Source organism: Macaca nemestrina, chromosome 5, assembly GCF_043159975.1.
Source record: "Macaca nemestrina isolate mMacNem1 chromosome 5, mMacNem.hap1, whole genome shotgun sequence".
NCBI classification, from domain to species: Eukaryota; Metazoa; Chordata; class Mammalia; order Primates; family Cercopithecidae; genus Macaca; species Macaca nemestrina.
Window position 1 is genome coordinate 17,095,021 of NC_092129.1, and position 16,917 is coordinate 17,111,937.

General features: G+C 37.9%; 1 long non-coding RNA gene across 1 annotated transcript in view; it reads right to left on the reverse strand.

Moving 5' to 3' along the window:
• Positions 1-16,199, reverse strand: part of LOC105499727 (uncharacterized) — a 28,502-nt gene extending 12,303 nt beyond the window's left edge. Inside the window, exons 1-2 of the long non-coding RNA XR_011623023.1 lie at positions 16,030-16,199; positions 11,867-11,922 (exon numbers count right to left, since the gene is read on the reverse strand). This is a non-coding gene — a long non-coding RNA (uncharacterized lncRNA). The remainder of the gene's footprint in view (positions 1-11,866; positions 11,923-16,029) is intronic.
• Positions 16,200-16,917: the final 718 nt, after the last annotated feature.

Consider the following 16,917-nt stretch of genomic DNA (forward strand, 5'->3'; position numbering starts at 1 on the left):
CAGTTGATGGTTTGCTTAAATGGAGCACAATTATCACAAGTTGCACAGTCTTTTTATCTGTACTTTCACTGCAGGAAATCTCACTGTCTATGTGACCTGAATGCTTATTACCTAGTGGAAAATTCCACAAATACAGAATAGCCTAGAGCACTCAACATCTGCCTTCCTTTTTTTTTTTTTTTTTTTTTTTTTAAATCAAACACAAGGGATTGCCAGGGAATAGCTCCCAAAACCATGGAGCCTCTTTACAATTCTCTGTCATTTTTGTCTGTCTCTATTAATTCTTAAACTGCATCCATTCAAATTGCTATGCTTCAACCCCAATGAATGTAAATACAGAGGCAATTATAAAGTTGTGTTTTCCAGTGGCATACATTTTAATGATTAGCTGAAAGTCAAATGTTAATATCACAAAATAGAGAGGTAAAATACAGTCAATGTATTTTCCCCATAGTTAATAGGCTAAACTAGAGCAAGCAATCTAACATTGCAAGGAAATTTGAATGTGGAGACTCACAGTATTTTTTAAATGATCTAAATGTACAACAGTAGATTTATTTCATTCGCTTTAGCCTCTAGGCAGAACTGGAGGGATCGGAGGGGCAAAGATGGAAGAAGAAAATGTATGGAGATGAATTGTAGGACAAAATGTGAGTGTACAATTAGGCAGTGTTTTGAGATGAGAAGACAACTCAGGGTACAGTCCTCAACCTAGAGCTGCCAAGAGCTCACAGACAGCAAAGAAATTTTTTGTTTTGTAGAAATTAGCTATGAGCTGTCTTGGCCCTCTTCCTTCTCTGGATTCCATTTCTACAAGTTGCCCCTCCTACTCCTCCTTTTTACACCCCACCCCTTCCTTTAAGTCAATTTGAACAAACATTAAGTTTGTAACATCTCAAATTACACCCCAATTTTTATTTCTCATGCATTATGAAGCTATTCTCTTGAGTAATTTCACAGAGTCATAAAGTCCAATATGAGTTGAATTGTGTGTCCTCCCAAAAATATGTTGAAATCCTAACCTGTAATACCTCAGGATGTGACTTATGTTGGAAGAAGTTCCCTGCATATGTAATAAGTTAAGATGAGGTCATCGTGGAGTGGGGTGGACCCCTAATTCCACATGATGGTGTTTCTATGAGAAGACAGCCATGTGAAGACACAGAGATACGCAAGTAGAAGCTGGAGGCAGAGATTGGAGTGATGCATCTACAAGCCAAGGAACATCAATCATTGCCTATACGCACGAGAAGCCGGGACATAGACATGAAACAGATTCTCCCCCAGAGCCTCTGGAAGGCACCAGTTCTGCTGACATCTTCCTTTCACACTTTTAGCCTCCAAAACAGTGAGAATAAATTTCTGTTGCTAAAAAAGAGACTCTGATGCATTCTTCAGCATGTCAATTGCATTTTTAAACTCTAGAATTTCTCCTTGATACTCTTTATTTCAATTTCTTTGTAAAATTTACATGATAGGATTCTAAATTCTCTGTGTTATCTTGAATTTCTTTGAGTTTCCTCAGAATAGCTGTTTTGAATTATCTATCTGAAAGGTCACATCCCTCTCTCTTAGATTGGTCCCTGGTGTCTTATTTACTTTATTTAGTGAGGTCATGTTTTCCTGGATGCTCTTGATACCTGTGGATGTTTGTTGGTGTTTAAGGTTTAAGCATTGAAGAGTTTGATATTTATTGTAGTCTTCACAATCTGGGCTTGTTTTTACTCATTGTCCTTAACAAGGCTTTCCAGGTATTCCAAGGGACTTGAGTATTGTGATCCAAGTTTTTGGTCACTGTAATCATATATGCATTAGGGGGCACCCCAAGCCCAGTAAGGCTGTATTTTCTGTAGACTCATACAAGTAATGCCTTGTTGGTCTTGGATAAGATCTGGAAGAAATCTGTGGATTACCAGGCAGAGACTCTTCTTCTCTTCTCTTATGGTCTCCCAAACAAATGACCTCTCTCTCTCTCTCTCTCCCCAGCCCCCCCATCCCTCCCTCCCTCCCTCTGTGCTGAGCTTCCTGGAGCTGGGGGAAGGGTGACACAATCACTCCTGTGGCCATCAACACTGGAACTGTGCTGGGTCAAGCCTGAAGCCAGCACAGCACTGAGTCTTGCTCAAGGCCCGCTGTCACCACTACCTACATACCACCTATGTAATAAACCACAATTTTTGTGTCTATAATACAGAATAACTAATGAAACAAGCATAAAATAAATAGATTTTATTATATATAGGGAAATACTTAAACGCTTATTAAGCTTCTAAATCTCAGGCATAATCCTTCACACAGATATTCTTCTGCAGGTGAATATGGACAGACTGGAGTGGTGGTTGAAGTATTTGTCTGTACCAGTTGGCCCTGAGCCTTCTAAATATGTTTTCCCGTGCAGTCTCCTAAAAACTTTTTAGGTCTATCCCCCCAAACTTTCCCAAATCTGGCAACATAAAGGCAAATTCCTGGCTCAGTGGGTGTTTCCAATACTTGTCTCAGCACTAAGGGTAACATCTGCTGTGATTGTTCTGTACCTGAGACAAAAATGTATGTATTTTATATGAGTACTTCCCCAATTACTCCATTTCGCGATGTGGAAGGCATAGTCAAGTAATTTGCTGGTAGAGATAAAGAAAATTAGAGGTGGAGCTGAATTTTAAGTCAGATATGACTTGAAGCCTATCCCACCAAGCCATACTGCCCCTCCAGGAGGTAGTGCCAAGGCTGTAAAAATTCAGGGGATGTTGGAGGTCACTCACTTGTCTTTGCCTGGCTGACTTTTCTCTTCATAAAAAGGCACGTGAGCTGTCAATTTAAGGATTGAACTGGTATTTCTTTATGTGTGGGGAACATACATAGAAGGAGAGACTGGAAAAGCACCAAAACCACAGGTGCAGTGATTTCCTAATGGGAATTTACATGTATGTGAAAAGGCATGAACAAAATTTGTATGAAACAAAAATATGAAAACTTTTGAAATGCCCATAATAGGTAGTGGTTACATTCATTAAAGGGCCTGTACAGAGTAAAATATTATGCAGCTCTTAAAAAAGGTAAGGTTGATCTATATGTGCTGATATGGAAATGTGTTCAAGATAAATTAAAGTGCAGGACAATAAGTCTAGCATTTTCCTTTGTGAGACAGAGAAAATGGTGGAGTAAGGGGAGTAGCAGCTGAGGCAGGGGTTAGCACAGTGTTAGAAGTGAGAAGCTTGCAGGAGGGCTTGCAGCACAGGGGCCAAGTCCCCTGAAGACACTAGGTATCTACAGGAGCTACATTCATGTGCAAAGTCATTGTATGGCTGATCTTTCTCAACTCAATGATGACACAAATACAGGTGGTAGAGTATGATATTCACACTTTGCCATAATGAGACACTAGGACACACTTATTGGAATGGATATAATTAAATAGATTGATCATACCAAGCGTTGGTGAGAATATGAAGCAACTTGAACTCTCATACATTACTGGTGGAAATATAAAATGGTACAATCACTTTGGTATACAGATTGGCAGTGTCTTAAAAAATCTAACCATATGCTTATTTATGACTCAGCCATTCCACTTCCAGATATTTACCCAAAGAAATAAAAGTATATGTTCATAAAAAGATTTGTACACAAATATTGACAGCAGTTTTATTTTAAATAGTCAAAAACTAGAAAGAACCCAATTGTCCTAGAAATTGGTGAACGGACAAACATATTGTTGTGTATCCATATAATAGAATACTACTCGGCAATAAAAAGAAATGAACTATTCAACATGAATGAATCTCAAAATAATTATGCTGTGTGAAAGCCAGGCAAAAATATATACAGTATGATTCCACTTATATCAAATTCTGGAAATTGCAAACTCATTGGTAGTGATAGAAAACAGATCCATTATTGCTTGGAGCTAGAGGAGGGTAGGGAAAGGAGGAAGGGAAATATCAAAAAGAAGTATAATGTGACTTTTGGGGGGTGATGAAAATTTTTATTATCTTGACTTTGGTGATGGTTTTAGTGAATACATATTTGAAAATTTATCAAATAGTATACTTTAGTGCAATTGATTGTACATTAACTGTATCTCAATAAAACTGTTTTAACAAGTAGAAAAATAAAAAGCAGAATTTAAGAGGACTTTTGATTCTCCTTTGGCAGGTAAGTGGATAATTATATACTTTTTTGTAAATTTATAAATGTAAAGTGGGGGTGAAAGATGGGGTGGGGAGCTAGAGAATGTTTACCGTCTTCTAGAAATCCAAGTCTATATATATCAATGAATCAAAGAAAGGCCTAAGTGGATGTTAAACATCCTGATTATTTGATGAAAATCATGACTTTGCTCCATACTGATAAACCTTTGTGTAAACACTTGAGCATGTTCTGCTTGTGATTGGATAATGAAAAGCACACTCTGAGTTTGTGGTGGAGGAAGGGTGTGTTTGGTGGTTAGTGGTGAGGTTGGCAGCTGGGTCTCTGAGGAACTCTTTAAAGATTATTTATGATTTGTTTCCTTTAATTTTCATAAACAGAAAAAAGGAGCTTATAAGTTTTTAACAGCCCACTTTTCTCTCTGTAGGATTGCATTTTATCACACACAGATTTTTGTAGGATTCTTTAACATTTTACAACCAACTGAGCCAGATGGTGCCTTAATGCTTTGGTTGGAATAATTGGTTCATTTGCTTTTCTCAAACACAATATTTGGAGATTTTCTGAAAGAAGGGCCCCTCAAAATATTAGCCTGCTTCAAAGCACCATGAGCAGAAAGCAGAGCTCTACTTTTTGTTTTTTTCCAACGAATATTAGAAAGAAGAAGATGTTTCATTCCTAGGTTATTTATCTTATTCCTATGGATTGTTTCTCAGAAATTTACAGTAGTGGTACCCATGAGACCTGAAATGGATCCTCATGGCAAAGGTAGTGATTTCATCCCGTGTAGAACATAGCCTTGGAAAAGACCAAAAGCCAATGGTGGCTTCAGTAGCCATGATTTTGTATCCTTCATTTCCTCGTCTGAGAATTTTCCTAATGGGATTAAAAAAAATGCAGAATTCAGGGTCATGATGTAAAACTGGAAGAAAGGTACATTATTTAGGCACATTGCAGGGTTGATAAATACGATAGTCAAGCATCGTTGGTTGCATTGCACATTTATCTCAGAAGATTTTACCACCTGCTAATCTGGTAAAACACAAATTAACTTTTGTTCAAGTAAGGAGCGAGAATGTAGCCATTGGCTATCAGTCTAAGTCAGTTCACAGATTTTAACCTGTGGCAGGGTGGCTTCTTAAAGCTCCTTATTCAACAGCTCAGCCCCCAACAGGAGGAAATTATTGCTCCTAGATCACACCTTGAAGCAAAGTCATACAGTTTCCTTTATAACTAGCACAATTAGAGAAATGCCTTCAGATGGAATTATTAAGGAAGAGGAAATTCTTTGAGGCATGAAATCAGCCTTATAAAAATTACTAATATTTCAAGAATTTCTTTGTCATTGTTTCACTTTCTCAAAAATAATTGTGTTCTTGCTGCCCTGGAAGACTTATAAAACACATAATCCAGGCAAGTGGCTTAGCACTAGAGACTTCTACAGATTCCAGCCCAGAGAGATGCTATTGAGGTCATCTTCTGAGTCTCCATCAGGATGAAGGGGAAAGTAGGCATATAGGGGTGATGGGCCCTTGGGTGCAATTTCAGGTCAGAGTCCTAATGAATAATGAGAGTATTTTGTGAAAGAAGCAAATGGGAGAGGGAAGAAGCATGAGCAAGGGACCAAGGTCTTGCCTTTGGGGAAAAGTATAACAAGGTGAGGCTTCCCCCACTCTAAAAATGGACATGGCACCTTGTCACTTTGCAGCGTGTTGCCACTCTCATGGTAACAGAAAGCATTTTCTTCCTAGAAAGTTTCCTCCCATATGTCAGGTACTAGAACATAACTTAGATTTGTGCTTTACAATTTAGAGTACTGTTTCCCTATGTACTTGCCTTACTCCCTCAAAACCAGGTTGAGGTAGGTGCCATTGTCATCCTTAGTTCACAAAAAAGGAATCAGATACAAGGTTAAACTGTTTGCTCAGGAGCACATGGCTAGAGAAGGGAAGAGCATAAACTTGGGTCTGTGTTCTCTGATGCCAACCCCAGGTAATCTGCTAGTTGTTTGGTTTAACATTTTATCACCGTAGAGAAATAGGTTTCCTTTTAGAATTTATTACAGCAACCTGATACTAAGTAACAAGTACTTATCCTAAGAGGTTTAGCAAGATAGTAAAGTGAGTAGGCTTTGGAGTAAAAATTGCTGGAGTTCAAATCCGAACTCTATCACTCACCACAATGTGACCTTGGGCAATATTTTTAATAATATTATTTATTGCACAGAGTGGGTGTCTAAGAGTAAATGAGTTAACAAGTACAAAGCACTTAGAATGCTGCCTGGCACCTTTTACTGTCTGCCAATTAGTTCTAACCACAACAGCATACACCGTTGCTACCATAATTGATGCTTATTGTAATAATAATGGAAAGCATTTATTACATTTCTTCCAGCCCTGTGGGAGTAAAATTTAGGTCTGAATGGCATGTTTTCAATGTTCATTTGAATCCTGCCAGGAATACATTAGGCAGTGGAGAGCTGCAGTACTTTAGTAAATTGTTGTTTCTATTCCCAGCCAATACCTTAAAGAACAGGAAATATATACTCATTTTCTAAGGTGTTTTATTTATACTTCCCAAGCTGTATCTAGGGGTTCCTGGATTTATTGAGTTCTGTCTACAATCTTGAGTTCTATACCATTTGAGAGGGCTTGGAGTAAGAGTGAATATTAATTCTAGAGATACACACATGTACCTTCCTCAACATATTTTTCCCCCTTATTTTATCTTCTGCGTTTCTCAGGGTTCAACCCTTGGATTTCTTCTCTTCTCTACCTGCATCTACTTCCTTGGAGTTATAATCCAGTCATACGACTTCAAATGGCAACACTATGCTAATAACTCTCAAATTTATGTCCTGGCTGGATTTTTCTTCTGAATTCCAAACTCGTATGTCTGACTCCACCTCATCCCTTCAAAGTCTGATGTGTCTCAAACTTAGCGTAAGAAAACAACCCCTCCTGACTGTCCCCTCCAAACCTGCTGCACCTTTAGTTTCCCCCATTTCAGACAGTGCCGTCTCCATTCTTCCAATGGTTCAGGCCCCAAATCTGGGAGCCATCTTCTCTTTCATACCTACATCCAATTTGTTAAATGTCCTGTTGACTCTATCTTCAAAAGCAGTCTGGAATCTGGCTACTTTTCACCATTTCCATTACCACCACACTGGTCTGAGCCACCATATAAATTAGGAACCAATGTCCTCCTAATAGGTCTCCATGATTCTGCTTTCATTTTCCTGTGTTCATTTTCAACACATCATCTGGAATGACGCTTTTAGAATATAAGTCAGATCAAGTTACTATGTTAGTGAGAATCGTGTGGCCTAGAGATCTGTCTTAAGCACCACATCTTACTTCTCTGACCTACTTTCCTTCTCTTCTCCTTAATTATGTCTCTGCTGCTTCCAACACCTTTGCCCTTTCGTTTTTGCTTCCTGGAACACTCCTACCCTGGCTGTCTGCCTGGTTAACTCCCTAACGTCTGTAAGTGAAGGTGCTGAAACCCCACCTTCCCAGAGAGGCCTACTCTGATCACCCTATGTAATGCTGCACCCATGTCCCTGCTTGCTTTCCTGTCTTCCAGATTTCCCTGACCCTGATCCTCTTTCTTTTTTCCCTGGCACTGTTCCTAACAACACTTTGTGTCCACAGTCCTCATCAAAACCCTCTGGGAACAGATGTGTTTCAGAATTTAGTCTTTTTCATATTTTAGCAGATAATGCAGTGCATATACCATATATTATATCTTAGTGAGTCGTGTTTTCAAATACATTTGTATTGCTGAAGCAAAACACAGAAATATGTACATTAACTACAATAAAGATGATACATAACTGCTCATCACTTCAGGTCAGGTCGGTTTCACTGACAATTAATTTAAGAAAAACTACCAATTTTTAGATCTCTTTGGGCTTTGATTTGGCAGATAAGGGATTGTGGGCCTGTATATAATTATTTGTTGTGTTTGTCCCTCCACTGGAGTGGTAAACTCCTTGAGGGTGGTATTCATGTACTTTAAATCACTGACATACCCCAGATGCTGAGAACACCTTCTGGCACATAGTAAAGGCTCCATGTATGTTGCTGGAATGAAAGAATTTGTCACACAGCTCTTCCTTTCTTTCTTCCAGGTTTAATGAGCTGGTAATTGTTTATTTAACATGTATTTATGCCTTACATATATACTTTTCCATCTGGACTTTTCTTTCCTTTGATCCTTTAATTCTTCCCTTTGATCCTTTAATTCTTCCCTTTTTCTACTTTTATGAAAGTAGTTCAGTCTTTCACAGTTTAGGCCAGTCTTACCCTCTAAGTGTTTCCTTAGAATGCAGTTTTTGATCTCCTTTTCCTATGAAATACTATGGCAATTGTTTTTCTATTAACACAGCATTTGTACTCTATACTCATATACTTCATTTCTTTTATTAATATCTTTGGGGGTAAATAATCTTCACTATACCTAAATTGCAAGCACCTTGAAAATAAGGGCTATAATCACCACCACTGCCAGCAGGGTGTTAAGTAAAGTTCTTATTTCACAGTTGTAGGCTCACCATTTAACAAGCTATTATGTTTTGTGGTTTTTGTACTAGATGCTGGGGCTGTAGTGACCTATTTGATTCACTCCTTATCCTGACAAAATATGCTTCCTGACTAGTGAGGTGAAAAAATAGGCAATTACAATAGAATTGCTAGGAGCTATGGTGAGGGAAGTATCGGGGACTACATGCAGCTAGCCCTGCCTTGGAGGAACAGGTATCCTCCTTAAAGTTGTGGCAGCTAAGATGTAACATAAAAATTAGGAGTCACCCAAACGAGGAGGAGAGAGAAGGGGAAAGAATGTTGCGAGCAGAGGAGACTCCATCTACAAAGACCTGGAAGTGAGACAGCGAGGGTATGTCATTATATAAGGCACTCAGTAGATGAACTAAAGGCATTTTGGGTGGTTGGCATACAAGTAGCAAGGGAGGTGAGTGGTGAATTGAAAGATAAACCTGGCCTTGAGGGAGGCAGAAGCCAGACCATAAATGGTATTGAACATCATCCTAAAGAATTAAGGCTTATTATAAGAAAGGTGGTGAATTATTCAAGGGCCTATGATGTGCTCAGACTTGTATTTTTGAAAGATGACTCTAGCTGCACTCTGAAGAATGAATTGGAGAGATGAAGGCTGGAAATAGAGCAGTCCTTTTATTTTTTCTAGTATTTGTGGCAATGCCTTTTTGAACAAATATGCTTGATGTTCACCAAGCACATGTAGGATGGAAAAGAAATCTTAATGATTATGCTGAGGAGAGTACAGGAATATAGTTATGCATTTGTTGATTAAAAGATAATGTCTTTTACTTTATGATCTTTGGAAAATAAATTTCCCCAAACTAAAAGCAAAATGCATCCATGAAGCATCTGAGTGGCAGGCATGTATTCTACAAAACAGGATGCAGTACAGGTTGAGCCAACTCCCCGACAGCAGAGATAGAGACTCCAGAGGGTAAGGAAAGGACAGGTCAGAGATGCAACAGAAAGACTGACAGTGACAAATGGGGTGTGAACTCTGGGAGAATGAAAAGCCCAGTGCACCTCACACTCTATCCTGATGAAAGCAACCCTCAGAGACCCTTAGGGAAATCTGTTAAACAGATGCCTTCAATGTGTCACTTACAGACAAAGCTTTCTTTGCTAAAACCCCTCTTAGACGATGAATAAGTCTGGTGAGAGGAATAATTTGTCAAACTAATTTATTATAGTGTAAGGAGGTCTCCGAATAATAGCAGACACTAAGGAATAGAAGGTAGTCATCTAGTGGTATGTTAGTACCTCTCTTCCCCCGAGACTGAGGCCTCTGTTTATTTATTTATTTATTTGTTTTAGTTTTATTGCTAACATTGTTCTCAGCAATTTGGTTTGTTAATAATAGTCCATTGTTTGTTCAATCTGAAAATGGGAAAATGTGAACACTGTGTGGGAATGCTGGATTTCAAATAGGATTCACCAGGGAAAATTGGGTCTGCAACTTAAAGCTATGGAGAAAACAGGAAATGGTACAGCCTGTTGCTGCTTTGTTGCTATGAATCTATGGGATTCTCAGGGAAAGGACAACTAAAATTGGGCTTGTCAGGCAGTATCTTCTGCTGGTGAGCTCCCTCCTTGCAACTTAAACCCAAACCACTAAGCACTTTTCACTTACAAAGGAACTTTAATTTTTTGCTTTTGTACAATAAGAAAAAAAATCACCCTGCCAAAACAAAACCAAACCAGTTTATCAGTAACTAAATGGGAAAATTATCACCATTCTGATAGAAATAATCATGTTTCAAGATAAATTACTAACATATCTACTTCTTATGTGATATATATTGGGCTGCACATCTCTGAAGGAATTATTTTCCTAGGTCATGGTAATGACTATATCTGTCAAACTATTATAAACTATTATAAAGAAAGAGAGAAAAAGAGAACATATGTGAGCTTATTCTGGAGAGATTCTCCATGAACATTATTTTCAGGTGTGAGGTTGTCCATATTGTATCCAACCAGTATTCAGCTCTAGTTGTTTTTAGCCTCAGTTTTTTAACATGCATATTTCACGATCTCCATAGCAGTGTTTTAGGAGTTAAACAATTAATGTCTCACAAAAGAATTTAACGACTTCAGAAGTTAATAGAAAACCTAAAATAAAATTGTTCCCTAACTATCAGGGCAAGAAATACTAAGACAAGGATTATAAAGAATCTTCATGGCATGGTAGAAAGATGTAAGGGCTCTGAATCTGTGAGTTGCATAATTTTAGAAAAATATTCTACTTTCTATCACAATTTCTTATTCTGCCAAATGAGAAGTTTGGACTAGATGATCTCTCCGGCCCTTTTCCGATCTAAAAATCATTATATGAAGTGGACACATTTAAATCCAGACAGGATTGCCAGGTTTTGGAGGTCCTACAATGAACAGGATATGGGCCCTGTCTTTATAGGTTCACATAATGTGACATGAAGGTCTCATTTTGTGCAGATGTGCAAATTGAGTAGCATTTTTGCTATTTGTTTCTGAAACATATTAATGTAATTCATACAAAGACTTTCCAGTGAAACACAAGTAAATGCTAATCTATATGGCCCATTGGTGGATTTTTCATGCTCATGAGTTTATAAGAGTCTCTTCAGCCTGTGTTGATGTGCAACTGGGGGTAGACTTTTAGAGTAACCTCACAGATACTATAGTTCATGGAGGTTCATTTGTATGTGTTTGTACAAACATGCACAAGTTTACTCTTTAATCTGGTGCTAGGTCTCCCAATGTTGAATTATACTCACAACCACTGCTTTCCTTCTGATCCTCAAAGGAAGTACTGACACAAGCAGGGAAGAACATTCTAATCTGAATTCTGAGAGCTTTGCCTGTTTGTTTCCTGCCAGACACAAGTGTGAGTAGACAGTGCCGTCTAGCACATGCATTGTCTAAGTCTGCCGGCCGTGGCTGTCAGGGGATTCTATGGTTCTAAGGTGAGCCTCCTAGAATGGCACATTTCAATGTTCACAGGGCAATAATTTGTAATATTAATCAAAGTCTTTTATTCTATCTTTTTATTTTCAGAATGTTCTGACTCTCATGAAATGTTACAGAGTATTTCCTCTGAAAATGCATTTCTGGGAAAATGCCTAATACTCCATGTTACTTTTTTTCCCCCCCTAAAAGTTCACCCAGATAATATACAAGACCTTTTTGGACTTTGAACATTCCTTAGCCAGATGTTCAACAGCAAATATTTTCTCAGCTGGAAAAAAGAAGAAAAAAAACAGTGAAACTTGTCAGTAATGGTGGGAATTATCAGTGTCAGTGAACACTTTTTTTTTTTTTTTTGCTATTGCATGGAAGACTGGCAAAAATATTTGAAATATGAATCTCAGTCCTATCCTTAATACAGCTTAATAAATTCCAGCTCTGGAGTAGCAAAAGAAAACTGATACTGGAGACTGCAGAGCCTACAAAAATATGGAACATATTCAGAAGTTATTACTATTCATTCTACTTCCAATCATAGGTTCTCTCAACCTCTGTGTGATAAATGAACCTTCAGGGTATGTTTGCATTGACATTTATGAGTTTCAAGAATAAATGACCTGAGTTTTTTGGAGAGGTGTTCCCTGGAGGACTTAAAGGTAACTGAAGTATCTTTGGCCAAAAATGTTTCTTACATAGCTTTGATGCCAGAGAATTTAATTGAATATGAAAACCCACTTAGGAATAAAAATCAGAAGGCACTTTGGGCATTGCATTATGGGGCTAAGCCAAATATTTCAAAAATACTGTACTTCAAATGAAATTTTCATACATTTGGCTGGTTAACTAAATATGATTAAAAAATTTCCTGGAGAAGGAAAGAATTTTTTGAATCCATGATATTAAAAAGAATGCTAAATAAATTGGAACACAAGAAATGACTGATTTGGGGCAACCTTGAAAAGTAACAGCTTTTTTATCAACAGAAGAAATATATTACTTCCCTTGGTCTGGTCCTTCCCTCCTTTGCCTTGAAGCTATTAGGGTCCACTTTATGGTCTCTCCCAGCCTGTATGGTCACTCATTCCCCAGCTAAAGTGATTTGGAAAATAACTAGAATCCACTCTGCTGCTTTCTCCCACAATGCTTGGATTCTAAAGGGTTCTCAAATAAGAATAGGCAAAGCAGTGTCCTTTTAACTCAGAATACCTATGGATTCAGACTTAGGTTTTTTCCATTATTGACTTGGGATCTTTCCAAATCGGAATCATCCTATAGATAAGGCTCCTTCCTTGTGACATGATAAATTATCTTACAATTAAAAACTAAGTTGTAGGTCAGGTGTGATGGCTTATGCCTCTAATCTCAACACTTTCGGACACCAAGGTGGGAGGATGGCTTGAGCCCAGGAGTGCAAGACCAGCCTGGGCAACACAGTGAGACCTTATCGCTACATAAAAAAAAAAAAAATAAAAAATTAAAAATTAGCCAGGTGTAGTGGTGGGTGCCTGTGGTACTAGCTACTCTAGAGGCTGAAGTGGGAGGATCGCTTGAGCCCAGAAGTTCAAGGCTACAGTGAGCTGTGATTGCGCCACTGCACTCTAACCTTGGCAAGAGAGCAAGATCCTGTTTCATAAGAAAAAACAAAAAATGAAGCTTTTATCTTAGAAATATTTTAAAGGAACTACAGTCAAAACTGGCATACCAGTACACTATAAAACGCCATCTAAAATTTTGGCATTTTAACTTTGAGAATGTGACACTGGAGTGTGCATTGACAAGTTACTTGAAATTTGAATGTTAGAACATAAATCTTGGAAATATTTGGGCTTAGTTAAAGAGCAATCTCAACTTATAAAATGATATCCCCATGGGCTTTTTGGTAGATGTTAAAACTCCTTTAAGAAATCTCTTGAGTTTAATGAACATACATTTTTTAATTGAAAATTTGAAAAAATGCCCCTCTCTTGAATGAGTAGAGTTGATGATGCTCAGGTTGCAAAGTTCAGGAAATGCGGTCCAGGGAGTCACCTGCCTACTCAAATCCTTCTTATGGTAAAAACTGAGTCTAAGGAACTACCATTATTTACTCTCACCCCATCTCTTTCCCTCAGTAGAAAGAAAAATTGTTGATTATATTTATTACCCAAGCCATATTAAAATTATTATATTATATTAAGTTACAATACATAACTTCAGTGGAAATATCAGAAGGGTTATTTGTTTTGAAAGGGATTAGCAAAATATTTGAAAATTTCTATTGCATTATTCACTCTTTGAATAATGCTAGTATCTGTGATTTGATTGAAAGGAATCTTTTCAATTGTGATTGAAACACCTAAAGTCAGCAAAGTGGGGTGAAATTTTACCTTTATTACACCTTGATGTTATAGTTCTACTGAAAGGGTTGACAAACAATTGACATACAAATAATTGAATATTCATTTGCTGTTCACACCAACCTGAAGCCTGATTACTTGCTAGAGAACCATCTTTCAATTCTTCAAATCATTTTCCAAGCACCTTTTGATTTCAGAATTGGCCCAAATGCAAGGAACCAGAAGTACAGAATGTACTGCCAGAAAATCTCTTTGCATTTCTGTTACTGGAAGCCAATAGGCTTAAAACAAAGAAATCTTCTAAAGGAAATGGTAAAGGATATACCATGTATATTTACACATGATTAAATCTTAGACTGACACTTTCTCCTAATATTACCTGGTTTCAAACTGGCCAATTAACAATGAGCTGTTCACAAAACTGCCCAATTACTAACATCACTTAGGTGGTATTAAAAAATACACAGGTCAGATCTTTGAGTAAGTCCTTCTTACTTCCTTCTTAAGAGTTTCTAATTCAGCAGCATTGGACAGTGTCCCAGGAAGTTTTTAAAAAGATCTCTGGGTGGTTCGGAAGATAGACCACATTTCAGATCTTCTCACTTTAACCACCTATTAGCCAGGTACCTCAGCTCCTTTGGAGATGGAGTGACTCAAGTGAACCTTCCACTTGTACACCAAATACTAGAGTGCACTGCTTTAAGACTAATCTCTGGTACTTGCAATTATATATGCAAATACCAACATAGATGAAAGAAGAACCAAAATAATTTAGTAATGGGAAATCCAGTCCTGAAGCTGTTGACTTCAATCTTAGAAATGGCTGGAAATTTCTTCCTAGAGGGATCAAATTTAGGTATAAAAGTTGAAAGTTGTCCCTCAGTGGAATGAAAGTGCCCTGGGAGACCAAATGCTAGAATTTCAACAAACTATCTTTTATTTCCTTATGAAATTCTATTTTCTTATTACAAAAGTAAAACTTAGACAATAGAAAAAATATTTTTAGAATTAGAAAATAAATGAAGATACAGAGCGTTTGAGTGACTTTGCAACTACCACGAGGAAGCAGAATTCTAGCCCTGCTGCAGAGCTGTTGCTCTCAACTGCCATGGAGGGCCTATTGGGAGAATGAGTGGACAGGACGTGGATGTGGACTTGCAATTTCCTAAACCTCACCTCTGCTCCTGCATTTCTGTTTTAACATAAATATTTAGGTGGTAGAAAATTGATTAGGAAATCTTTAGGTTAGTTGGAGACACTCCGTGGTACTACAAAAATAGCTTAGGAACCATAGATCTCAATTTACCTATCAGGCTGGGTTTTGCCTCAGATTTTTATTCTTTAAACATGACCAAAGGGAAAAGAGAGAATTTTACAAGTAACTAGAAACTTTAACTGTAATGCATTTTATTTTCCTTTCCTTGGTAAAATAATTCTGATTGTTTTCTTTAGATCTGGAACCACCCCCAAATGACCACTGTAAATTTCTGCAAATTTCTAGATACAAGCAAACATCTCAAGCAAGTATCTTATTTTTTTTCAGACGAATTTAACAATTGGATACCTGTTTCTAATCAACAGTCACTTTTAACTCAGGCTGTGAATTCAGAAAAGAAAAATATGAGCCCTCTCAACAGGGTTTGCTATTTTAGGAGTCTTCTAAGCTTTTGTGCTCGGTCATGCTTAGCTAACACAAAGCTCTCTCCCTGGGAAATCAGCCATCTTAATTGCTCAAGATTTCACTGAAGAATATTGAAAGTGACCAGAGCCCAGAGGGTCAGAGTCATAATGATGAATATTTATTGCTATTCTTCTGTCCTCGTTGTTTAGTGACACACAGAAGCATCTCTCCGTTTTTAGTATCATGTAATCAGCATCGAATCACTTTCTCTGGAAACCTTGACCCTGTGTCTGTTAAGTCACATGTACACTATTAAATGATTTACAAGCTGCCCAGCTTAGCTTCACCTTTTATATCTCTCCAGTGATTGCATTTCTATTTTTTTAACAACAAACTTCTCATAGGTCAAAGAAAGCCTCACCTCAAGGAAGTCAAACTCCCTTTACCTTCTCATTCAGTTTGACGAAACAGGATTGGAACTCACTGTTTCTGAAGCATCATTCTCAGTGCTAGGTGATATGGCAGGCCAGCACTGCTGAGTGATGGAAACCTCCAGGCTGACATCTGGTGCTGGATCATTTCAGACACAAAGGAAATCCACTTATTCTGAGGCTGCTGTGGAGGCAGCCGGCCAGCAGTTAAGCAACAGCATAAAGATCATGCTTGCCCAACTTTGAAATTCTAAAAAAATGAAAAGAAAAAAAAAAAAAGAAAGAGGAAAGAAAAGCATCTGTCCAGTATCTGTTGTTAGAAACTTTCTCCCTCGTATGAACCTCAGGATGTCTGTTTCTAGAAATGTCAGTTCACCAAGTGATATTGCTAAGACCAGTATAATGTGGAATACTGACAATATGGGGAAATGAAGTAATAAAAATAGAAATCCTATCTCTGTTAAGGTGAAATCCTACCTAAGATACAGGGATCCAGTTGTATTTTAAGGTACATATCAAGACATCTAGACTAATAGGCCCTTTGTTTAGTTTCAGATTTCTTCCAAATAGTTTTTTTATATCCTCAATAAATAGTTTTTCCCATTCCCAGTACCCCTTGCATAGCTTTTCATATATAGGGGATATTCAGTCAATCACTTTTGAAAGTTTTAAAGTTTGTCAGATAATTTAAAAAAGCTTTAGGGTGGGTGCAGTGGCTCACTCCTGTAATCCCAGCATTTTGGGAGCCTGAGGTGGGAGGATTGCTTGAGCCCAGGAGTTTGAGAGCAACCTGGGATTGCCTTTGTGAAAAAAAAATAATTAGCTGGCCATGGTGGTACATGCCTGTAGTCCCAGCTACTCAGGAGGCTGAGGTGGGA